The 27,219-nt window shown below is 42.5% G+C and overlaps 1 long non-coding RNA gene across 1 annotated transcript in view; it reads left to right on the forward strand.

The window, feature by feature from the left end:
- Positions 1-26,348, forward strand: part of LOC140730061 (uncharacterized) — a 33,049-nt gene extending 6,701 nt beyond the window's left edge. The window contains exons 2-3 of the long non-coding RNA XR_012099498.1: positions 5,798-6,051; positions 25,736-26,348. This is a non-coding gene — a long non-coding RNA (uncharacterized lncRNA). The remainder of the gene's footprint in view (positions 1-5,797; positions 6,052-25,735) is intronic.
- The last annotated feature ends 871 nt before the right edge of the window (positions 26,349-27,219 follow it).

The raw sequence follows: 27,219 nt of genomic DNA on the forward strand, positions 1-27,219 counted from the left end.
GGTTCTCATCCATGACTACCATCACTGTCACTCTGAGCAGCCAGGGCCATCAGAAGTCGGCCATAAGGGAGGGGGACCTGTTACCAGGCCAGCTTCTGGGGTTGAGATGCTCTAACTCCTTGGAGGATGGATAGCTGGAGCAGCCCCTTTAAGAGTTCAGGACCATCCCTCTAATTGGCAATCCTGTTCTGGGCACTAAGAATTGAGTATTTAAAGAGCACTCAACACAGAGTCTCAGTGCTCAATCATAAGCCCAGATGGAGATATTGTCTAGCATTTTGTTTGTGCTCAGTTCCCCCCGCCCCCCCCCCCCCCCCCAGCTTTATACCGTGTCTTGATCTTTGCCTCGGATACTCCAGGATTTGTGTCCTAACTGTCCTTGTCAAGATCTCTTGTCACACACTGCAGGAACACTGTGCTGGAGCACAGTGGCACCCGACATAGTGCCAGAATACTGTGTCACCAACACAATGCCAGAACACTGTGCCACCAAGACAGTGCTGGACACAGTGTGGTCAACAAAGTGCCACTAACACGGTGCCGGTACACAGAACACAATTGGGGCCAAGTGTGCATCTGGGAAAAGGACCAAGTGTGAGACATGGACGAGGATCAGACATGAGACTGGGCCCAGTGCTGTCGATATCACTGACAGCAGACCAGGTCACAGAGTCATGGAGCCATACAGCATGGGAACAGGTTCTTCGGCTATCCTAGTTACACTTGGTCTATATCCTTCTCAATCTTTCCTCTCGCTGGACCTATCCAAGTATCTTCTAAATGTTAATGTACCTGCCTTAAATACTTCATCTGGCAGCTCATTCCATATACCGACTGCACTCTGGGTGAAAAAGTTACCCCTCAGGTTCCAATAAAACCTCTCCCTTTTCACCTTAACTCTGTGCCTCCTAGTTCTTGATTGCCAAAGAGAAAGACTTATTCAAGCCCCTCATCATTTTAAACACCCCAGTGGTAAATGGCTTCTGGACTCCCTGCCCTGCAGACTTCGGACAGTTAGCAAAGATCACAACATGTCACCGTGGCGCAGCAGTGTAGTGGTTAGCGTAACTCTGTTATAGCACCGGAGATCACCATTCGGGGTTCAATTCCTGCCGCTTTCTGTGAGGAGTTTGTACGTTCTCCCTGTGATCGCGTGGGTTTTCTCCGTGTGCTCTGGTCTCCTCCCACATACGAATTAGGATTAGGATCTGGTTTACTTCTTGAATGGGATACTGGAACTGTTGGAGACTGATTTGCAGTTTGGAGATCGTTCGAGTGTTTCAGCACTCCACAGTCTCCGAGAGGATTCCAGGAAGCAGAGACAGCTGTGTGAACCTTGTGGTGAGAAGGCCGCGGGACAGGGTGCGAGCCCACGTTTGACTCCATTTTGCTGATTAAAGTGACGAGGGAGATTGAAAAATCAAGTCAAATGCGGAAGATGCGCGCCAACTGCTGCCTTTTGATCACTGGTGGGATCGCTCTGTTACTGGAGAGGGGAGACTGCCTTTTGATCACTGGTGGGATCGCTCTGTTACTGGAGAGGGGAGACTGCCTTTTGATCACTGGTGGGATCGCTCTGTTACTGGAGAGGGGAGACTGCCTTTTGATCACTGGTGGGATCGCTCTGTTACTGGAGAGGGGAGACTGGCTTTTGATCACAATTGGGATTGTTCTGTTGGATTTAGGCTGTGGACTTCACTTCAGTCTATAGTTTTGTTATATTCTGTGTACTTCAGGCAATCTTACTTGTTTTTTTTGTGTGTGTGAGGGAGGGGGATTTAGGAGTTGACCTGCCTTTTCCATTCTTGTTCATTTTTTTGTGCGGGGAACGGGGAATTGGGCATTTATGATAGTGATGCCATTCTTTTCTTTCTTCGTTTCATGGCTATCTGGAGAAGAGGAATTTCAGAGCTGAATACTTTGATAATAAACAAACCTTTGAACCTTTAAACTGCTCTACTCTGGATCAACGGAACCTGCAGAAAGTAGTAAAAACTGTCCAGTCCGTCACAGGGTCATCATTTCCTTTCATCCAGTCTACCTTCATGCGGCATTGCTTCAGGAAGGCTTAATAGCATCTGCAAGGCAGACTGCCTCATTAACCATCCCCTTTTTCTCTCTTCTACTTCAAGTCAAGTTTATTGTCACTTAACTATATGCATGTATACTGTCAAACAAAACAATGCTTCTCCAAACCGGGGGTAAAGCACTGTGGTGCACATAACACACATATTCCCTACACAATAACTTATGAAAGTAAGGGTAGCCAGCACCGTTCTGATCATAACAAAAACATACAGGACATAGAAGAACGATTACAACTGGAGACAGAGTGGGCGCTGCATCTGAATGCAGTGCAATCTTTCGCTGTATATATCCAGGAGCTTGAAAACAAGGGCAACCAGATTCAAGAACAGCTTCTTCTCCACATGTGAACCAATCACCTCTTTTACATCCGCTTCCCAGTGGAGCTACCACATCCTTAAATCCCTAATGCTACACTTTCCATTACATTCATACAAGCATTTCTTTCTGCCTTACTTCAGAATACAGACAATCCTTGCACCACTCTGTTGTTTTGTGCTGGTCACTACATGTATTGTATTATTGCCATGTACTCTGTTTTCTGTGCGAGCTTCACACAAGCAGGGATCTTTGTGGCATTCTGCTGTGTATGAAAAAAACTAACCTGAATCTATGAAACTGAGACTGAAATCACGTTTGTGCCTGGAATTGGAGTCACGTGCAATTTAGGAATGGGGGTGAATGTGCACAAGTTAGCAGGGTTAGTTGTTTCACTGAGAATTAACTCAAATGTCTCACCGGGAGTGGAAGCAAGTGTAGGACTCAGAATAGGATCATATCTGGGACAGGGAACGGGATCAGGTGTGTGACTGGGATTGGGATTGGGTGCGTGACAGGGAATGGGATCGGGTGTGTGACTGGGATTGGGATTGGGTGTGTGACAGGGAATGGGATCGGGTGTGTGACTGGGAATGGGATCGGGTGTGTGACAGGGAATGGGATCGGGTGTGTGACTGGGATTGGGATTGGGTGCGTGACAGGGAATGGGATCGGGTGTGTGACTGGGAATGGGATCGGGTGTGTGACTGGGAACGGGATCAAGTGTGTGACTGGGAACGGGATCAGGTGTGTGACTGGGAACGGGATCAGGTGTGTGACTGGGATTGGGATTGGGTGCGTGACAGGGAATGGGATCGAGTGCGTGACTGGGAATGGGATCGGGTGTGTGACTGGGATTGGGATTGGGTGCGTGACTGGGAACGGGATCGGATGTGTGACTGGGAATGGGATTGGGTGCGTGACTGGGAACGGGATCGGATGTGTGACTGGGAATGGGATCGGGTGTGTGACTGGGAACGGGATCAAGTGTGTGACTGGGAACGGGATCAAGTGCGTGACTGGGAACGGGATCAAGTGTGTGACTGGGATTGGGATTGGGTGCGTGACTGGGAACGGGATCGGATGTGTGACTGGGAATGGGATCGGGTGTGTGACTGGGATTGGGATTGGGTGCGTGACAGGGAATGGGATCGGATGTGTGACAGGGAATGGGATCGGATGTGTGACTGGGAATGGGATCGGGTGTGTGACTGGGAACGGAATCGAGTGTGTGACTGGGAACGGGATCAGGTGCGTGACTGGGAACGGGATCGGATGTGTGACAGGGAATGGGATCGGATATGTGACTGGGAATGGGATCGGGTGTGTGACTGGGAACGGAATCGAGTGTGTGACTGGGAACGGGATCAGGTGTGTGACTGGGATTGGGATTGGGTGCGTGACAGGGAATGGGATCGAGTGCGTGACTGGGATTGGGATCGGGTGTGTGACTGGGAACGGAATCGAGTGCGTGACTGGGAACAGGATCAGGTGTGTGACTGGGAACAGAAGTTGGTGTGTGTCTAGGACCTCGGCCAGGTGTATGACTTGGAGTAGGGCTGAGTGTGTGTGCTGTTGTACCCAATGTCGTGGTTTGGCTGGTTCTGTGTGTGTATGACTGGTGTTCAGAGCAGGGGGATGAGTCTGTAAAACAGTTTCGATTAGTTTAATGTTGTATTTTCGTTCCTGTTACAGCTGCCTAGATCATTATCTCTTTTTACTGGAAGAGAAAACAGAAGCCCCTTCTACTAAATCTGGCAGAAATATTGTTTTTCACTTTCAATATTAAATTTTGCTCTTTGCCATCAATTCTTCTCCCTGACTATGAAGTGAGCAGACTCTCTAAAGAGTTTGCCAACAAGATACAAACAGCTGTAATTTCCACTCACGTGAACTTCTGCCAATGTTCTGATCCGGGGTAGGACATTGCATTCGTTGTTACTTGTCATCCACCTAAAGCAATGTTTCATGAACGTATATCTTGCCCAATCACTCATTTAAAACTCTGGCATTTTTACTTTTAGCTTCTGGATAAACAGAATGAATGTAAAATCTATGTGAAAATTTGCAAAGAAGTGAAACTCCTGAATCCGTTCGGTTTTGCAGGTTTCTGTCCTATAGTGAGAAGGAAGTGAAGGTTATATTTGAAAACTCACCTCCTGAGCTTGCTGCCTCAGTTTAACTTTCTGACTGTAGCTTTCCACTGTACAGTCTGATTTGTTATTATTTTAGAGTCAGATTTAAAGTGCTACAATATAGAAACAGCTTGTAGTCCATCAAGTCTGTGCTGAACTACTATTCTGCTTTCCCCATTGACACCTGAACCATAGCCCTTTATTCCACTCCCATTCATGTACAGATCCAACTTCTCTTGAATGTTGTGATCGAACCCCCCCCCCCCCCCACCACCACACTTGCACCACCGTCTGAGTGAAGCAGTTTCTCCCTCAGGTTTCCTTCAAATATTTCACCTTTCACCCTTAACCTATAGCCTCTAGTTCTCGTCACACCCAATCTCAACAGAGAAAGCCTACTTACATTTAACCTATCTATGCCCCTCAAAATATTGTACACCTTTGTCAAATCCTCCCTCAATCTCCTATTTTCTAGGGAATAAAGTCCTAGCCTATTGATTCTACCCTTCCCTACAACTAAGATTCTCCAGTCCTTTTTTACAATCCTGATAAATTCGAAGTGAGATCAAGGAGCATGATTTCTCCTGAAATAGCAGGGCGAGAGAGTCCAAATCAGAATGGTCTAGGACTTTAATCTGCTCAATGAAGCAAGTGTTGCTAAAAGTGACAAGATCAGAAGGATAGTCGGACACCAGTACAGCAAAGTGTCCTCTCACTCAGAGACTCTGACGAGGAGCCACTAGAGTCTGACGATCCACACCTCAAGGTTCAACGACGGGCTTCTTCCCGTTGCCATCAGGTTTTTGAACCGGCCTGAAAATTCCTACTTCTATCTTGGACTATTGTGTTTTGTCTCCTAATCTTTCACTAGTTCTACTTATTCGGGTTTTTTAAAAATTTTGCACAAATGTAAGTTATATACGATACATGTTAATTCAAGTTTTTGTCCCTCATCCTGCAAGGTACTATTCTGTAATGCAGCGAGCTAATCTTCATGTTATTTATACCCTGGGTATATAAATGCTGATTTCAATAAACTTGAAACTTATATAGGCTCTTCGACCCACAATGTCTTTGCTGACGATGGCACCAAATCCAACTGATGGTGTGGGGGGAGCTAAGGAACAAATGGCGCCTAACAGTGACTCCTTTGCTTGCATCTTCAGAAACAGCTCTACTTCTATCTTCAATTTTTTCCCTTTCAGGGTTCCTTTGAAGACCCCGACCTGGAGTTACACGCTGACTTCTGTTCTTTGCAGGAATGGGACCCATTCCCGGGGTCTTGCGAATGGCAGGTATTCGGGATACCAAGAAGCCTAGAGGATTAGCGCACCTTTGGAGTCCCGGGATTTTGTGACTCTGGAGGTGGGCGGACCGAAGGTCGGCACCTCTGCAGGGAATCGGGGTGTTGTGGGAGACGGAAGATCGAAAGCGGCAAGCTGGCTGTGTGCCCGGAGACTCGAGTTGTTGGGCACAGAGCTCAAAAGAAGCAACGCAGCGGATTTTTAACATTGTAAGTCAGTGAGTTGTTTGTTATGTCTCCCCTCTCGCTGTGAAATAGGGACACCTCTTTCTCCTCTATCGGGGAGAGAGAGAGCCTGTGGTATGTCAGATACCGGGTGAACGAGTAGTCTTTGGGGTACTGCAAGTCTGTGTCTTTATTGATGCTTTCTGCATGCATGAGTGCTCGGTGGAGGGTGCCGATGCTTTTTTTGCTGGTGGGGGGGGGATTGTTGCTTTGCTGATGCTTACGTGTGGGAGGGGGGAGCTGGGGGAGCTTTGGGGTTCTAACATCTAACTGTCGTACATTCTTTGGGGCACTCCTCTGTTTTTGTGGATGGTTGTGTAGAAAAAGCATTTCAGGATGTATATTGTATACATTTCTCTGGCATTTAATATACCTTTGAAACCTTTGAAACCATCAGCCCGCAAATGATCCACATCCCTTCATTCCCTTCATTGCCATGTGTCTGTCCAAATGCTTCTTAACTGACATGATAATTTTATCTTCTACCACCACCCCTGGCAGTGCATTGCACTCGTTAAAAATCCCGCCCCACATATTTCCCTTAAACATTCCCTCTTTACTTTAAAGTTATGCCCTCTGGTGTTTGACATTTCTACCCTAGGAAAAAGACTCTAACTAGGGTAGAAAGGTCAAATACTAGGAGACACAGCTAAATATGATAAATGTAATCGATATTCACTTTCGAGACCCCAAAAAGGTTTGTTGGCCAATAAGTTGAAATTATAATTAGTGTTCTTTGCTCACCCTCTTGACTTCTAACCAATGCACTTTGCTCACCTCCTTGACTTAATGAAGAGCAACGAGATCCATGTTGGCCTAGTTAAACTATGACCTTGTAAGAGGGTTCACATTGGCCTACTTAAACACGCCACTTGACCTGATGATGCAGTTGAGAGATGTTACATATCAACGATAAATTTAATAGAAAAACAGTATCAATGTTAAAAAATAGTTGGGGCTGGTAGGAATGACTGAGAGAAGACATAGAATTCATTCCTTAGCCTTGGTATCTGTGGCAGACAACTTGCTTGTCTGCAACTCTATGGTGTGGTTTTTCTACTTGGTAAGAATTGTTCTGATTTTCCAGCCATTGTAATTTATAAATCTGTGAATAATTATGCCTCAGAAATGAAAATATGCTGCTGAATAAATATGCTGATCTGTTTTGTTAGTTGAAAGTATCTCCTCCTCGATGGGAAGGGAGAACCACCATTCAAAATTGTGATTATTGACAGGTAGGCCCCTCCAGAAAGAGACTGGAGCAGTGATGTAAACTGTAGGTTGATACAGTATAATCTCCCTAAAGTGAGGATTCGTGTAGATATGTATACCAGATGGATACTTAAGCTTTGTGTTTTCAAACATGTATGTTCAATATTACAATATACCGTATGACAAAAGAAATTCCTGTACAGTTATATTAAATATTGTAGGACCAGGTATTAAATGGAACACTCAATCAAATGTTATATTAAATTCATAAGCAAACGGAAAAGACTAGAATACTTCTGACAGGTAATGGTTACCTTTTTTATTTACAGCTTCTCTTTATTATTTACATAAATACTCTTTTGTCCAGTCTAAGAGAAGAGGTTTAGTTGTCGGCGTGCTGGAACGTGAGACTTTAGGGCATCTTGAATCAATCAGAACCTGAAGATGGCCGTGTGCTTGCCATGCATTGCTTCGTATGTGGCATTTAGTAATGGATTTCCAATACTGACCAAACAGGAGGCATGCTACGTATCCGCTCAACTAGGTTAAAGTCAACTAATTCACAGTAAGGTAGAGTTTTTTTTTGCTGTTAAAACACAGGATATTGCAAAGGCACAGTGAAAAAGCATTATAAACCTTCATAAAGACTCATTCTCACTCCCTTTCAAAACTTTACTACTTTATAATAAGTTGATGTCGAGTTGTATTTCCCATCAATTACAATATTAATTTCCACAAGTGAGATTCAGTAAATACCAGGTGATGGTAAATTCTAGAGCTGACCTCAGGAATGGCAATAAATGTTTTAGTCTTCAACTCACATCCTTATTCTGTTTTTCCTGGTCTCTTGACATTGTTGAGAAAGGTATTAACAGCCCTCAGTTCTTTTCATTAACTCCTCTGCTGAAACTTTAACTTGATTGGCAGGTCACACTACAAGGGCGGGGTGGAAGCAGAATATTGGACTGGAAAATCAGTAGCTGACTGTGATATTTCCACTCTGACTATCCTCTCCTTGATCCAGAAGCTTCAGGCACAAGGGATATGATGCATGTGGGTGAACTGGATGCAAAGCTGGCCTGGTGTTAAAGGGAGTGAATATCTGTAACCAGTGGTGTTCCACAGTGGTTGTTGCTGAGATCTCGGCTGCTTGTCATACATACTAATGACATGGATGAAAATATAGACCCACTGACTGGAACATTTGTGCAACAAACACAAAATGCTGGAGAAACTCAGGCAGCCTCTATAGAAGGAAATGAAGACTCCAGAGATCCTTCAGCATTTTGTGTGTATTGCTCAAGATTTACAGGAACTGCACTCTCTCTTGTTCTCTGTTAATTCTGTGCCATCTTTGAGAACTTGACCTTCAAACATCCCTTTCCTCAATCCATCAGAATCTCTACTGGTGCATTAGGGGCATCCATCAGCGGCATCTGGTCAGCCAAGAGATGGGGCTTAAAATATAGGAAGCGATCCACATTGTCCAAGGGCTTGGTGTGGACCTTCATTGTTAGAGGGCAGTGTAGTGCATCAGGGGTAAGTTGATGAAAGTTCTCTGTCTTGTGCATGTTAATGTACTGCAACTCATCAGTGCAGTAATCTGGAGTAGCGTTGCCACCTATAGAACATAGAAGAGCGCAGCACAGGAGCAGGTTCTTCAGCCCACACTTTCAGATGAACTCATTAAACTTGTAATTAAAAGCCAACTAAATGAATACAGCAGCAGGAGGTTTGATGGGGCTGAGGTGCAACATCGTGGAGATAATGATCGCGATGCTGTAGCCTTGGTTAATTCCAATCTTCACAAAGATTAGCTGTCATGTAGATCTATTGTGTGAGAGTCCAAGATTGCATTTCTCTACAAGCAAACTTATGGACTGACTTCGATCCAGTATTACCTTATAGATTGCCTCCTTCTGAGACTGTGAGGCATTGTTAAATGTTTTGACTCCCATTGTGAGACAAACAATGTCTCCATCAAATGCTGCCTTTGGAAGGAGCAAGGGGGTCCATCCAATAATCTCTGTGAGCAGTACATTGACGGATATTACCACTACATGTGTCATCAGCAAGACATTACCCTGGTGAGGGCACACTAGACACACCGGGATTTTCATCCAGCAACTGCCAACAGTGAGCCCTCAATAGCAGAGCTGAGTCCTATAATGCAATGAACAGCTGATAGGATTAGATTAAGAGAAGGGTCAATGTTGGTCACCGGTGTCTCGGTCCATCTTGGACTCATAGGACACCACCACACAGAAACAGACACTTTGGCGAATTTCGTCCATGCCAAATTATTAATCTGTCTACTCCTATCAACCTCCACTCGGACCACAGCCCTCCATACTCCTCCCATCCATGTACCTATCCAAATTTCTCTTCAGTTTGAAATCAAACCTGTATCCATCACTTCTGCTGGCGGTTTGTTCCACATTCTCGCCACCATAAAAAGGTGGGGGCGCTGTGAAGGGGGACTAGATAGTAGGTGGTAGGAAAAGTGAGACAAGCTGGGTTGAACACCTCTGTTTCATCCTCCAAAAGTGAAAAATCTTGGTGGCCAACCATTTTTAATTCCTATCCCTATTCTCTTTCCGACATGTCAATCCATGGCCTCCTCATTTGCCTCAGGGTGGAGGAACAACACCTCATATTCTATCTAAGAAGCCTCCAAACTGATGTCATGATTTCTCCTTCCGGTAATATTTTCCCTCCTCTTTCCCTCTTCTTCGATTTCCCAGTCTGGCTTCTTACCCCTTCTCACATGCCTATCACCTCATTCTGGTCCCTTTTCTTCTTCCCTTTTGCCCATGGTCCACTGTCCACTACTATCAGATTTGTTCTTCCCCTATCACCTTCTAGCTAGCCCTCCTTCCCCTCCAACCACCTCCTTTTTCTGGTTTCTTCCTCGTTCCTTTCCAGTCCTGAAGAAGGACTCAGCCCAAGACATCAATTGGTTATCCACTTCCACAGATGCTGCCTGACCTGCTGAGTTTCTCCTGCATTTTGTGTGTGTTGCTCTGGATTTGCAGCATCTGCATCATCTCTTGTGTTTGTGAAATACATGGCAGTGCTATTGGTGTATCACCATGGATAAAGAGTGGCTTATTATTCGTTATCATAAAAAATAACTTCATAAGATGAAAACATACTGCAAAGAGTCAATGTGACTCTTTATAGAATTGTAGTGAATGCTTGCTTACAAACCGAGGAATACCTGCAAGTTATCTGCAGGGAAATAGTTGTATACGAATAAAAGACAAATAAATCACAGGACAAACACCTTTTTTCAAAAGTGTTGCTTCCTCAGAATCTTTTTTTGTTTATTATTGTAGTGTTCTCGCTCGGGTGTGAGAGAACGCTGAACTAAACACTGAGGTAAACCGTAGTCAATGAAAACAGGATCGCAGTAAGATTAACCATTTACTGTTCACTCTTCCACATTAACGTATGGTGAAAACTGTTGATAAAACAATACAAAATTTGTACAGTATTTGTTTCCTTCTAGATATCACATTTACATCGTAAATTCTTGCAAAAGTAAACTACAACAACTACATTACATTAAAGTGCAGCATACAGTCAGAATCTACTTACGCCATTGACTGCTTTAAATACACTTCAACACAACTATCCGCAACTCTTTAACTAACGAAAACATAAACCTTATTGACCATCATTACTTTTAACAGAATCTGCATTAACATTTTAATTCAACATATCGATTATCTCTTGAACTTACAGCGTTGCTTCACTGTGTTTCTAATGCGTAGAAGACAACTTTTCTTGCACTGGACTCGCACATGTGAGCCCCCACTTTCCCGTTTCTCCCAACCGGTATTTTCCCACAAGATGCGGCAAAACCGGATGTGACGTCATCGCATGCCGCGATATATCACAGACAACGAGTTTACTTAAACAATCCTAACTTTAACTAAAAAATGCTAACAAACGAATTACTAAGCGAAAATATTATAAACTAAATAACTGCCATAAAGGCAACACAATGATCGACCACTTGAAGTTGAATATGAATATAATTTCAGACTAATTGTATCACATAAGAATATGGAAAAACAAGAATTAACTGAATATAGTTAATTGCATAACAGTGCTGACACTTCGCAATAGTTCAACTAAGTTAAAAATGTCTTGTTGATGGTTTTCATTTGTACTGAGTGTCTGAGGCTTCTCACTTAAGTGTCCAAAGATAATCCGTCAACATTGATGGATTCCAGTTGCCCTGACACTGTCTTTCCATGACCGCAATGTCCTGGTGAAGCTTTGCAACGTGCTTGTCACTAACAGCACCAAGATTTGCGGGTAAGAAGTCCAAATGAGAATGCAGAAAATGAATCTTTAGTGACATGTTGCACTTCATGGTTTTGTATGCTTGAAGCATGTTGTCAGCCAGCTGCACGTAGTTTAGTGCTTTGTAGTTGCCAAGAAAATTTTCAACAACATCTTTGAATGCCTTCCAAGCAACACAAACAAAATGCTGGAAGAACTCAGCAGGGCAGTCAGTATGTATAGAAAAAAGTACAGTCAACGTTTCAGGCCAAAGCCATTCAGCAGTCTGGAGAAAAAAAGCTGAGGAATAGATTTAAAAGGTGGGAGGAGGAATGCCTTTTATACAATTTTCTCTGGTCCCATTAGAAGTTCTTCAAATTGTCTGTCATCAATGACCTGTTTGATTTGTGGACCAACAAAAATACTTTCCTTAATCTTGACATCAGTTATTCTGACCAGAATTATGAATTGTTATAAAAAAAAGATGATTTCAAAAAATGATGCATGATAGGGGAATTTCATGGTGATTTTCATCATTAGCAGCCCAAAATCCATTAGATACACCCAAAAGTATTTAGGAAGCAAAATCTTTGTTGTCCGATGTATTTTACGAGGAGTGAGTTTTTTTGTGAGAATGGATGGAAGAAGCTCTGTTCCAGTTGCTGTACTTAAATAGGGTGTAAATGCTGTTATTGCCCAGACATTTGCATGCAATACATGCTCAGACAGTAAAACCCTGAAACATAGGAGCAGAATTAGGCCATTCAGCCCATTGAGTCTGTTCCATCATTTGGTCCTGGCTAATTTACTTTCCCTTTCAACCTCATTCCCCTGCCCTTGACACCCTTACCAATCAAGAACCAATCAACCACCACTTAAAATATACCCAAGGACTTGGCCTCCACAGAATTCAAATCAGGTTTACTATCACTGACACATGTCATGAAATTTGCAGTAGCAGTACAGTGCAATAAATAAAAAAAGCGATAAATAACAATTTATAAAAGAGCACAATAGCGAGCCAAAATAGTGAGGTTGTGTTCATGGGTTGGTTCACTGTCCGTTCAGAAATCTGCTGGTGGAGGAGAAGGAGCTGTTTCTAGAACATTAAATGCATGTCCTCAGGCTCTTGTACCTCCTGTCTGAAAATTGCAATAAGAAGAGAACATGTCTTGAATGATGACTCAGCTGACTGTGGTAATTCATTTCACAGATTCACTGCCCTTGAGCTAGAGAACTTTCTCCTCCTCTCTGTTCTAAAAGAATGCTTTTCTGTCAAGAACTTCAATATTCAGTAGGTTACAATGAGATCCCACCCCTGTCCCCCACCAGTTCTCCATTCCTCAAATGGAGGCCCAAAACTATGAAATACCCCTCATACGTTAACCTTTTCATTCCTAGGATAATTTTTGTAAACCTCTTCTGGACCGTCTCCAACGCCAGTACATCCTTTCTTAGATATGGGGCCCAGAACTGCTCTAGTCCTCTCAAAATGAATGCTAACAAAGCATTTGTCTTCCTTACTACCAACTCAACCTGCAAGTTAACCTTTAGAGGATCCTGCAGAGGGACTCCCAATTCCTTTTGCACCTTGGATTTCTGAATTCATTCCACATTTAGACAATAGTCTATGTCTTTATTCCTTCTAAAACAAAGCATGACCATTCACTTTCCTATACTGTATTCCATCTGCCAATTCTTTGTCCATTTTCCTAATCTGTCATCACCTTCTGTAGTCTTTCTATTTTCTTAACAATACCTGCCCTCCACTTATCTTTGTATCATCTGAAAACTTGGCCACAAAGTCATCAATTCTATCATCACATATAGAGGAGCAGAACCAACTGAGACCCCTGTGGAACACTACTAATCTCCGGCAGCTAATCAGAAAAGGTCTGCTTTATTCCCATTCTTTGCCTTCTTCAGTTAGCCCATTTTCTTTCCATGCTAGTATTTTTTGTGTAATGCCATAGTCTCATATATTGTTTAGCAGCCTCATGTGTGGCACCTTGTCAAAGACCTTCTGAAAATCCAAGTAGACAACACCCACCTTTGTCTATCCTGCCTGTTATTTCTTCAAAGAATTCCAACAGATTTGTCAGGCGAGATTTCCCCTTAGGGAAACCATTCTGCCGAATTTATCATGTGCTTTCAAGTACCCTGAAACCTCATCCTTAAATATGGATTCCAATATCTTGCCAACCACTGAAGTCAGGCTAACTGGCCTATAATTTCTTGTCTTTTGCCTTCCTCCCTTCTTAAAGAGTAGCAGTATTTACAGTTTTCCAATACTCCGAGATCACTACTAATGCTTCCACAGTCTCCTCAGCTTCCTTGTTTGGAACTCTGGACTGTATACTTTTCTACCATCAGAGCTTTCAGATTCCTAAGCACCTTCTTATAGTAATAGTGATTACATTCACATCTGCCTCCTAACACTCTTAAACTTCTGGCATGCTGCTAGTGTCTTCCTCAGTGACGACTGGCACAAAATACTTGTTCAGTTCATCCACTATTTGCTGGTTCCCCATTACTACCTCTCCTGCATCTTTTTCCACTGGACTGATTTCTATTCTTGCCTTTCTTTTACTTTTTATATATTTGAAAAATCTTTTGGTATTCTCTTTTAGATAATTGGCACGCATACCTTTGGATTTCATCTTTTCTCTCTTATTGCCTTTGATTGTGGTTGTCGTGTATAATTCTCCTTCTTCATGACAGCAGAGATCATGGTGCTTTTGAGGGTTTAGCTGACTGACTCATGGAGTCAGAGAGCCATACAGCATAAATACAGGCTGTTCAATCCACCATATCATATCTTAGGACAGTGTTTAGATAGCGACCAAATTCCACTTTGATTACTCTTGGTAATGTCTACCCAGCATGTGAACAAAATAAGTAAACTTTCTAAAGGGAAAAATAATCAGTTCCCACCTAATTTTTGACTGTTGATATAAATAACTGGAAAACTGACCATTTAAGTAAGTTACTGGAAGATAACTAACTAATTGAAACCATTAAGAGTGAGGAAATGTTCAAGGGGGATTTAACAAAATATATTTAAAATATTAACAATGTTATCAGTGGCAATCTCTGCTTACATCAGAGCTGTTCTCAATTAGGAATAAAAATAGTCAATTTTTTGACCTTCATTCCAAGGTTTTTGAAAGTTCCAAACAGTGACTTAGAAACAGATTAAAAGCCAATCTAAACGCTGCTCCTCTTTTGCAATGAAGTGATCATACTCTGTGCTCTCTAGGTAATAATAAACAGTCTGCTGAGCATTAAAAGCAAGTAAGAAAAGAAACTGAAAGATAACAAGCTTTGAGTAGTATTTAGTACTTCAACATTATGCTCGGATTTACAAAGTAAGCGACTGGTACGATGGATCATTCTCTATTGGCTTCAGAGGACACAGCACTATTGCCTTTTCTTTAACTGCCTGTCAGGTCTAAACTAAGCAGTCTCTCACCTGAGCAGTTCAAACTCCAAACATCATCTCAAGCACTATTTATATCGAAACTTTGTCAAGTTGGATAAAGTTGCAAATATTGGTAAATGAAAATCTAACACTATTGACATGATTTAGCCTATTGGACGTATCCCATGGCTCATTGCTGGGATTGTCTCTCCATTAAGCCATGTGTTCTTGATTAGCAATGGCTCCAGTACACATATTGTAAATGAAAAACAATGCTAGAGTTTTCTTTTTACTTTGCATAGACAGAGCTTGGAAACTGGTGTTATTAACACATTGGCTCTCACCCTATCAGGGCATCCTTCCCCTTTCCTTCTCACCTTTTGAAAAATAATGTATGCTGTTTTCTTGCTTTCCCAACTCTAATGAAGGGTCTTGGACCTGAAACATTGACATTTTCTCTTTCACAGATGCTGCCTGACCTGCTTAGTGTTTTCCCCATTTTCTGTTTTCATTAAAGAGGTTAACGTTTCCTTTCAAGTGTTCTTTGTAGTGATTGTTGTAGGTTGCTATTGGACCTGACCCAACACTGCCCAGAAGAACAGCAAGAACTAATTAAGAAATAGTTTGCCAAGAGGTGGTCATCTAACCAGCATCGGACCATCCCCCCACCCCCAGCTCTGTGCAGATTTTTGGTACATACCAAAGACTCTTGCAAATTTCTACAGAGGTACAGTGGAGAGCATTATGACTGGTTGCATCACAGCCTGGTGTGGAGACTCCAAAGCACAGGATTACAAGAGACTGAAGATGGTTGTAGACTCAACCAGCTCCATCACAGGCACAATCCTCCCCACCATCGAGGACATCTTCAAGAGGCTGTTCTTCAGGAAGGCAGCATCATTATGATTAGGGACACGTCCTCTTTGCACTGCTACTATCATGGAGGAACTTCTGAAGACCAATACTTAATGATTCAAAAATGGTTTCTTTCCCTCCATCATCAGATTTCTAAACAGTCCATGAATCACTACCTTGTTATTTGTCCTGTACTACTTGTAACATTTTAATAATATATCTTGCACTGCATTCCAGCTGCAAAATAATATACAGTCGGCCCTCCTTATCCGCGGGGGATTGGTTCCGGGACCCCCGCGGATACCAAAACTCACAGATGCTCAAGTCCCTTATTTAACAGGTAGCAGTGCGGTTGTCTTTAGGACCCAGCGGAACCCCAGACTTTATTTCACGGGTCTCCGTGCGGTGGACATTAGGACCTGGTGGTACAGCTCTGGATCTGCAGTGTTTCTGTTCACGAAAATAATCACGTTCACGATTGAAAATAAGGTGGAAGTAATAAAGAGATCGGAAAGAGGTGAAACACCATCAGTCATTGATTGGAAAAGTGTTAGGCTACAATTTGTCAACAATTGGAACAATTTTAATGGAGCATGTGAAAGGCCCTGCCCCGATGAAAGCTACAATTATTACTAAGCAACGCAGTGGTTTAATTATTGAAATACGTATGTTTCTTAAGTGTTTTATATGCATAGAAAGGTAAAATATGTACTATATACGAAGAAAAACGTTTGACTAACTGACGCTAAATAATACCAGATGTACCTGTTCCAACTTCAAATCTGACTTAAAGACAGACTCAGGAATGGAACTCATTCATAACCCGGGGACTGCCTGTACTTTTAAGTCATTTCTAGATTACTTATAATACCTAATACAATGTAAATGCTATGTAAATAGTTGTTATACTGTATTATTTAGGGAATAATGACAAGAAAAAATAGTCTGTACATGCTCAAGCAACGAGTGCTGGAGAGGGAACTTCTGGCATTTCCCGACCCACGGTTGGTTGAATCTGCGCATACAGAATCCGCGGATAAGGAGGGCCGACTGTATTTCACAACATACGTTGGTGATAATAAACTGAATCTGATTCTAATCTTAGGTTCAACAAAGGATGAGGGGTTTTGTTTCTCCAAAGCAGAGGAGGCCGCATTCTGAACCTAAATACAGTAGACTAGGTTGGACGAATCACTGAATCTTGGTCCAAGTGAAGGATATCATCCGGAGATACTGTTTATCTATTTATTTCCCTCAATAGATGTTGAACAACTCCAGCACTTTGTCTGTTATTGTTGATTCTAGCATCTGCAACTTCTCTTGACTCCTGGGAGTTTTATGGTTAGCAAGATATAACAAGTGATGTGCATTGGCCTTCATTAATCGTGGAATTGAATTTAGGAGCCGAGAGGTAATGTTGCAGCTATATAGGACCCTGGTCAGACCCCACTTGGAGTACTGTGCTCAGTTCTGGTCGCCTCACTACAGGAAGGATGTGGAAACCATAGAAAGGGTGCAGAGGAGATTTACAAGGATGTTGCCTGGACTGGGGAGCATCCCTTATGAAGGTAGGTTGAGTGAACTCAGCCTTTTCTTCTTGGAGCGAGGGACAATGAGAGATGACCTGATAGAGCTGTATAAGATGATGAGAGGCTTTGATCGTGTAGATAATCAGAGGCTTTTTCCCAGGGCTGAAATTGTTACCACAAGCGGACACAGGTTTAAGGTGCAGAGGAGATGTCAGGGGTAAGTTTTTTACTCAGAGAAGTGGTGAGTACGTGGAATGGGCTGCCAGCAACAGTGGTGGAGGCGGATACAATAGGGTCTTTTAAGAGACTTTTAGATAGGTACATGGAGCTTAGTAAAATAGAGGGCTATAGGTAAGCCTAGTAATTTCTAAGGTAGGGACATGTTTGGCACAACTTTGTGGGCTGAACGCCTTTATTATGCTGTAGGTTTACTATGTTTTTCCATGTTTTATTCTATATAATGACTTGGATGAGGGCACTGAAGACACTTGCAGGAAAAAAAACAAAATCAAATTTACAAGAAACTACACATAAATAGACAAACACTGACAAACAATGCACAAAAGAAGACAAACTGTTGTGCATTTAATATTTCAGTAATATTGTAAATATATATTCTTTGATTAAGCATTCTTTGGAAATGTACATAAATGGCATACATCATTACATTACCATGTCTACATGCGTGCCTCACTTAAAGTAAAAACTAAGGGAGACTCACATTCCCCACTCCATGGTTACAAAACATGACAGGGAGACAAGGAACTTTTAAATGAACCCGAGATGACTGCCAACCTGTTGAAGCGCACCAAGACAGTCTAGTAAATAAAATGCAGCACTAATGATTGAGTTAAACAAAAGGCAGCACAGCCCTTGTCTTTTCAGAAGGAGAGAGGAAAATGGTAAAGTATTTTTTTAGAAAAAAAAGCAGAAAATTGACAAATTCACTGGTTCATAAACAATGAGTACTGGATGATAATAATAATAATAATAAATTAAAAATATTAGCAGAAATGGCTGGCTACATTGCAAAGATTGACACATTTGATTACTCAGCAAATAACTGGGTGACGTATACTGAACAAGCTGAGCAGTATTTTGAAACAAATGAAATAGCCAATGAGAAACAAGTACCAGTTTTGTTGAGTGCCTTGGATGCAAAAGCATAGAGTTTTCTTAGATGTTTGACTGCTCCAACCAAACCAGCTGCAATGAACTTTCCTGATATCATGAAAGTAATGCAGAAACATTTAGAAACAAAATTATTGTTGATTGCAGAATGCTTTAGGTTTCATAAGTGGAATCAAAAGGACCGGGAGTCCATTTCAGTATACATGGCTGAATTGAAGAGATTGTCTGCGCACTGTTAGTTCATTTAGTTTGTGGAATCTTACAAGGAATCATTTGAAACCTGCTCCTAACTGAAGCACAACTTATATTTAAAAGAGCAGTTGAAATAGTAGACAGAGAGGCAGTTTGAGTTGAATGAAAGTGAATGTGAACAAAATTGCAATATTTAAACAGAAACCTCCCTGACCGAACAAATTGTGTTTCTGTTGTGACAGGCCAGACCAACGCAGGTTTAAAGGTGAAACTTGCGGGAAATGCAACAAAGTAGGGCACATACAAAGAGCATGTCAGGCAGACAAAAATAAATGGATTGCACAGGAAAGAGAAAAACTAAAGCATCAAGCTGCACTTTCAAAAAGAAAACTCATCTGCGTGCTGTTGATGAGAAATCGAGAGAGACACAGGTCTGCGTAGCCTTGAGACTTGCAGTGTTAAAATTAACAATAGACAAGCAATATGGCTTACATTGGAAGTGAACAGCAAATTAATTAAAATGGAATTGGATATTGGCTCGGCTGTTTCAGTCATTCCACAAAGTAAGTTTGAATGGCATTTCAAAGATATTAGACTGAAGCCCCGCAGATATTCAATTAAGAACCTATACTAGAAAAAAGCTAACTCATGCGGGAATGACACTTGTAACAGTAAAATACAGCAAACAACAAGTCTCATTGAGCTTGGATGTGGTAAAACAGCAAGGCCAGCTTTGCGTGCTCATGATTGGCAGAACGGACGTAGTGGAGATGGAGGAATTGAGATAAGGGGATGGCATTTTTACAAGAATCAGTGTGCTTATAAAAGATATCAATGGATAGACTTTCCTCCACTCACCTTAAACAAATGTTCTCTGGTATTAGTCATAGCTGCCATGGGGAAAAGAATGCTGGCTGTCCACTCTATCTATGCCTCTCATAATCTTTACACTAATATAAAGTTGTCTCTCATCCTCTGTTATTCCAGGGGAAAGTCCCAGCTCAGTCCATGTGCATTCTGCAAAAAATTGTAACAGAACTTGGACTTGAACTTGAAAAGTTCAGCAGATAGGCCAAGGGATTGCTCTATGCTGCCAGGGATCAATGGAGAAACTAGAACTTGGCCTCATCTGTAAGTAAGCCAGTTAAAATTTAACCAAAACCAGGTCCTGAGCAGCAACCTGGGACAGATACAATAGCTACAGAGGCCTTTGGGTGTTGCAGTTAATGTTCCTGCCTCCCGAGTTCCATTGACCCAGTTTCAATGCTGGTGCTGTCTGTGTGGAGTTTCCCATGCCCTTTTTGTAACTGTTTGAGTTCCTCCAGGCGCTTTGGCTTCAGAAACTTAAAGATATGAATTGCCTCCTGTCGATGACTCACTAGTTCAGGTTAATATTGAAAAAGAATCAAAAAAGGTTTGATGGGCAAACGGGAGAGAGAATTAGTTGTAGGATCGTGGGGAATTCACATGAGGGGTGAAGGGACCAATCCTCAAGGATTGGTGTGAATCTGTTCAGCTCCTCCAGCATTTAGTATGTGATGAACCTTCTGTTGCTGGAATAAGTTATTTGAGCGTGGGGGGCAATTCTGGGAGGAGTGCAGTGCAGGCATGTTAGACAACAGTTCTCCTGTGAAGTCAGGAGGAACATATTTTAAACTTTATGTAATCTGTTTCCACTGGACCCTTTAATCACTAGTTAAAGCTTTTCAGGCCAGGAAAAGGGTCTCAATGAAGGTCTCAGCATGAAACTTCGACTGTTAATTCCCCTCCTTAGATAGTGCCTGACTTGCTGAGTTTCTCCAGAGTTTTTTTGTGTCTTACTCAAGCCAGTAAGTTGTAGTTCTTGGTTAGTCAGGGCATCTAAGGTTACGGGAAGAAGGCAGAAGAATGGGGTTGAGAGGAATAAGCTCATAAACTAAATAAACTCATCAAAAAGGTTGGATCCGTCCTTGGCTACAACCCAGATTCTTTTGAGCTAGTGGTGGACAGAAGGTCACTAAACAGACTGTTATCCATTATGGACAATCAGGCATATCCTCTCCATGACCTACTGAATAAGTAGCAGAGCAGCCTTTCGAACAGACTCATTCAGCTCCGCTGTCACAAGCATTGTTACTGAAAATCTTTCCTACCAAATGCAATAAACATATCCAACAATTAATCTCTGTGCGACAGGAGAACACACATCATAGTACAATAGACTCTGCTTTTTTATTTTGTGCATTATTATTGTACATTATTACAAATTGGTAAATTATGTATGTTATCTTGTACTTTATTATTAGTTAATATTATTATTATATATTATTATTGCTAAGCGACTCTTAGATAGATACATGGAGCTTAGAAAAATAGAGGGCTATGCGGTAGGGAAATTCTAGGCCGCTTCTAGAGTAGGTTACATGGTTGGCACAACATCATGGGCCGAAGGGCTTGTAATGTGCTGTAGATTTTCATTTGTTCTAAGTGTGTTTTAAATCTTGCTGCTGTAACGAAATAATTTCCCACTTGTGATCAATAAAGTACTTCTTATGATGATGATGATGATTATTATTATTATAATGAATCAGCCACAATGGAATGATGGAGCAGATTCAATGGTCTGAATGGCCTAATTGCAAAGACCTGGACCCATTGCAGTTTGCCTATCGCCACAATAGGTCAATGGTAGATGCGATCTCAATGGCTCTCCACACGGCTTTAGACAACCTGGACAACGCAAACACCTACGTCAGGATGCTGTTCACCGACTGTAGTTCAGCATTTAATGCCATCATTCCCACAGTCCTGATTGAGAAGTTGCAGAACCTAGGTCTCTGTGCCTCCCTCTGCAATTAGATTCTCTACTTCCTAACTGGAGACCACAATCTGTGCAGATTGGTGATAGCATCCTCCTCGCTGACGATCAACACTGGCACACCTCAGGGGTGTGTGTTTAGCCCATTGCTCTACTCTCTGTATACACGACTGTGTGGCTAGCAATAGCTCAAATACCATCTACAAATTTGCTGATGATACAACCATTGTTGGTAGAATCTCAGGTGGTGACGAGAGGGTGTACAGGAGTGAGATCTGCCAACTAGTGGAGTGGTGCTGCAACAACAACCTGGCACTCAACATCAGTAAGACGAAAGAGCTGAATGTGGACTTCAGGAAGGGTAAGGCAAAGGGACACATACCAATCCTCATAGAGGGATCAGAAGTGAAGAGAGTGAGCAGCTTCAAGTTCCTGGGTGTCAAGATCTCTGAGGATCTAACCTGGTCCCAACATATTGATGTAGTTATAAAGAAGGCAAGACAGCGGTGATACTGTACTTTATTAGGAGCTTGAAGAGGTTTGGCATGTCAACAAGTGCATTCAAACACTTGTATAGTTGTACCGTGGAGAGCATTCTGACAGGCTGCATCACTGTCTGGTATGGGGGTGTTGGGGAGGTGGCTACTGCACAGGACCGAAAGAAGCTGCAGAGGGTTGTAAATCTAGTCAGCTTACAAAGTACCCAGGACATCTTCAGGGAGCAATGTCTCAGAAAGGCAGCGTCCACTATTAAGGACCTCCAGCACCCAGGGCATGACCTTTTCTTCACTGTTACCATCAGGTAGGAGGTACAGAAGCCTAAAGCCACACACTCAGTGATTCAAGAACAGCTTTTCCCCCTCTGCCATCCGATTCCTGAATGGACATTGAACCTTGGACACTACCTCACTTTTTTAATATACAGTATTCCTGTTTTTTTGCATTTTTAAAAAATCTTCCAATATGCATATACTGTAAGTTACTTGTTTATTGTTTTTTTCTCCTATTTGCATTGAACTGCTGCTGCTAAGTTAACAAATTTCACGTCCCATGCCAGTGATAATAAGCCTGATTCTGATTCCTGTCTTCTGTAGTCTAGTTGTGGTTGATAGGTACAAGCTGTGCTTCACTCTGTCTTTTTCACGATAATTTTACATTGGGGTAAAGTCCCAGATCTCAAAATTCATCAGTCTGCAGCCTGTTTCAGATGAGTGTCCTTTAACTCAGCCAAAGACAGCGTCTTCCCGCGGCGGCCACCACAGTCTGAACTGTGACTGAATTTTTGGTCTTTTCCACATGTTTCACTTCCAACATATGTTGCATTTCAATAACTGACCCTCTGCGCCTAGGCAACCGTGCAAGGACAAATATTCAACAAGGTTAAGCAATTCTGTGCAATGAAAATCCAAAAAAAATTAACTGCAGATAACAAAATCAGCAAAAACACTCAGCAGGTCAGGCCACTGGAGAACGGGGACAGGGCCTTGCCTGGTTTTAATCAGTAATCAACAAAGGCTGACCAGAACTAAGATATTAATAGACAGAAAAAGAGTTTAATAGTTCAGGTCAAAGACCCTGAACCAGAACTGAGAAGTATGTTTTAAACTGCAGTTAGGCTAAAGGATGATGCAGGAAAGCGAAGAGGACAAAGGTTTAAAGCTTTATACAACCCATCTTGCTGGCCCTGTCCATTTGTCTTTGAAGTCCAACATTACTTTAATCATCATTGAGGAAGTAAAATCCACTGACAGGACCCTCACTTATTCTGTTGAAATCAGTAAAAATCTGCTTCCATTGCTTGAAACTCCAGCACTTGTGGTTTGCTCCCTTCTGTAGGGAAGGTGAAATCAAGATTGATTAATGTAATTTCCTGTACACAATGAAATAATTGTTACCCTGGATCTGATACAGCATGAAAAACACAAAAAGATAAAGAATAAATAATTATAATAATGAAAACATGCAATATATATAAATACATAAGATAGCTTATATACATAGATTGATTTATGTTCATTAAGTGACACTGGGCTGTACATAAGGTGACTGACAGGGAATAATGGAGTAGTGGTGGAGTTAGTGGGTGGAGGTGTTGATCAGTCTTACTGTTTGGGGAAAGTAACTGTTTTTCAGTCTGGTGGTCCTGGTGTGAACACTACGGGAGTGAGACAAACAGCCCATCAGCAGGGTGGGCGGAATCCTTCATGACGTTACTGACACTTTTCTGTATATATATCCTTGATGATGGGTAGGTTGGTGCTGCTCGTGCACTGGGCACCACTGTAGAGCCTTCCTGGAACAGTTTCCGACCCAAACAGCTTGTCAGGATGCTCTCTACTGCACGTCTGTAGAATGACGTGAGTATGGATATGCAATGTCCAGCTCCCTTCATCCTCCTCAGAAAGTAGAGGTGTTGACAAGCTTTCTTAACTCTGTAGAATATGTTCTGGGACCTCGGAGGGGGGAGGTGTGATGTGCAGTCCCAGGAGTTTGAAAGTGCTTGCAATTTCCACTGCTAAGCCGCAGTGCCTCAACGTACTCTAATGTAGAGTGAGTTCTCCAGAGATCCAAGGGATGTGAAGCTATCAGCTTAAGTTAATCATCTCCGTCCATCCAGCACTGCACTGTATACTGTATAGCCACATTTACCAAAGTGACCTGATTCCTCACCATAATGTTTGTATGGTGGGTGGGGGGGGGGGGGGTGGTTTTGATGCTTCCTGGTGGGATAATTGGGTGAAGGGGGAGGGTCGATGCTTTTCTGTTGCTTGTACATGGGATGGGGGAAGGAGGGGCTTTGGGGTTCTAACAACTTCCTGTCATTCATTCTTTGGGGGTTTCCTTCTGTTTTGTGGATGTCTGCAAAGAGTAAGAATTTCAGGTTGTATGCTGTATACATTCTCTGATACTAAACAGAACCGGTGAACCATTGAAGTGTGACATCACCGAAGAAAACAATGATATATGTAAGACAAGGGAAAATCTGCAGATGCTGGAAATCCAAGCAACACACACAAAATGCTGGAGGAATTAGCAGACCAGGCAGCATCTATGGAAAAGAGTAAACAGTCGACGTTTTGGGCCAGAGCTGATGAATGGTCTCAGCCCGAAATGTCAAATGATATATGTAGCATACTTCATATCATCATGGTCCCACATCACATCCTTTTGGGTACTTCTGCATTGTAATGTAGAAAAATCAGCTGCTAATTGGTGTTCAACAAGATGACAGAAACAGCAACAGAGCAATGTCAAGATTAATGGTATTGGTTGTGGGGGGATGAATATCACTCAATATAACAGGGGAATTCATCTTTTCTCCTTCAAGTGATGCAATGGAAGAACAGCTACTTCCTTCAGCCATTTAGTTTTTGTATCAATGTCACCACCGCGGTCACCTCAAACAACCCAGCACTCCTCCAGAACTGCACTGTTGTGTTGCCATGCCCCCTGTACTTAGCGTCCAGACTGGGACTCAGAACACAAGTTCCAGTCCTGATGAAGGGTCTTGGCCTGAAATATTGACTGTTTATTCCCCTCCACAGCTTCTGCCTGACCTGCTCAGTTAGAACATAGAACATAGAAATCTACAGCACATTACAGGCCCTTCGGCCCACAAAGTTGTGCCAACCATGTAACCTACTCTAGATACAGCCTAGAATTTCCCTACTGCATAGCCCTCTATTTTGCTAAGCTCCATGTAGCTATCTAAGAGTCTCTTAAAAGACCCTGTTGTTTCTGCCTCTACCACCACTGGCAGTGCATTCCATGCACCTACCATACTCTGTATGAAAAACCTACTTCTGACGTCCCCCTTGTACCTACTTCCAAGCACTTTAAAACTATGCCCCCTCATGTTAGCCATTCCAGCCCTGGGAAAAAGCCTCTGGCTATCCACATGATCAACGCCTCTCATCATCTTATACACCCCTATCTGGTCACCTATTATCCTCCGTCGCTCTAAGGAGAAAAGGCCAAGTTCACTCAACCTATTCTCATAAGACATGCTCTCCAATCCAGGCAACATCCTTGTAAATCCCCTGCACTCTGTCTATCTACTTCCTCCAGCACTTGGTGTGGGTTACTCCCCATATCTGACATCGGCGGACTCTTACATCTCAGCAACATTCTGACCACTTTGAAGACTTTGCACTAAAACAGACTTTTTTTTGTTTCCTGTAATTGTGTCCTCCATGTAAAAGCTGTGCATAATTTGTTTTATTTATGTTTTTCTTGTAGATGCTGCTTTTATGACGCTATGTGAAGATGGAACAATACAGGCTCTTCAGCCCACGATGAGGTGCTGACCTTTCAACCTACTCTCAGATCAATCGAACCCTCCCCTCCTACAAAGCCCTCCATTTTACTGTCTGTGACTGTGGTGTGGCCATGAAGCAGCTGTGAGGTTATGGTTGAGTCTGTGTATACACGTACTTCTGCACGTGTCAGTAAACTTGATTAGCTTTGGAATTTATCTCCACCTGAGGAGAAAGATAATGCTTAGTCTTAAAAACCTTGATCACAGATGGCTCCCCCAAGAAGGCAGCGCTCCCTCAGTACTGCACTGTTTTTTTTGGCACACATCCTGTACTCAGTCCTTGGACTGGGATTCACAATGCAAGTTTCAAATTCAAGAGCATTGGTGGGGACATTGAAACCAACAAATCTGTTAAAATGTCTCTTTCTTGAAACGTGGTGAGCCATCTTTCATCAAATAAACTTAGCCAAGCCAAATGAAGAGGAAAAAAAAACAACAAATAACATTTGAGATCTGCTGCAACACACACAAAATGCTGGAGGAACTCAGCGGGCCGGGCAGCAAACGGTCGACGTTTGGGCCGAGACCCTTTATCAGGACTGGTACTCTTTCCCACAGACGCTGCCTGGCCTGCTGAGCTCCCCCAGCATTTTGTGCGTTGCTCGGATTTCCAGCGTCTGCAGATTTTCTCTTGTCTGTGATCCACTCCCTTTTTCATTCCACACAGGCTCAGTCTCTGACCCTACTAGCATCTATGATCTACAGCCCTTTCATTTTGATCCCAGCAGTTGAGGTCATAATCTTTGAAAGTTCACTTGTAGAAGTAAAATATGCCTAATCTTTGAAAAGGTTTGTAATTATATTGCTATCAACACCTGCTGAGTTCTGACACTTACACTGTCTGGGGCACTGCAATCCGTCTGTCTGATTCTGTGCAATCTAAGTTGAAGATCAACGCACAATTCCCTCAGTCATTACAGATCCAAGAGCCGGCTTTCCTTCCCTCTGTAGTTTTGGTTGCCAGTGTATAAATGAATCTCTGTACTGCCTGAAAAAGGGTCTGGACAGCCAACCTCAGGGGAACCCTAGGGATTCCAAAGCCTATTCCCTGTGGCCTGGTCACAAGTGCTCAGACCACCAGATAGGAAATTTATGTGAGGGAACTCACTGCATGTAGCTGAACTGCAGAAGTAACCTAGTGATGTAATATACGAAGTATTTAGTAGCAGACTGCTGATTTAGACAGAGACTTTAGTAGCCTTTGTTTAATGGTGTTCAAAAACATTAGGTTTGGTTTAAACCTCCTTCTGTGCTGGCACAGTCCATACGCAGTGGCAAGACTGTACTTTGTGTTGTCCATTGTCACCATGGATACAGTGAAAGGGATTCCCGTACATCAAGTGGCTTTTGTTAATGATGGATGTTGTTCCCGTCATCGGTGTACCAAGACTGTTGATTTTGGTTT

Source organism: Hemitrygon akajei, chromosome 7, assembly GCF_048418815.1.
Source record: "Hemitrygon akajei chromosome 7, sHemAka1.3, whole genome shotgun sequence".
Lineage (NCBI taxonomy): Eukaryota > Metazoa > Chordata > Chondrichthyes > Myliobatiformes > Dasyatidae > Hemitrygon > Hemitrygon akajei.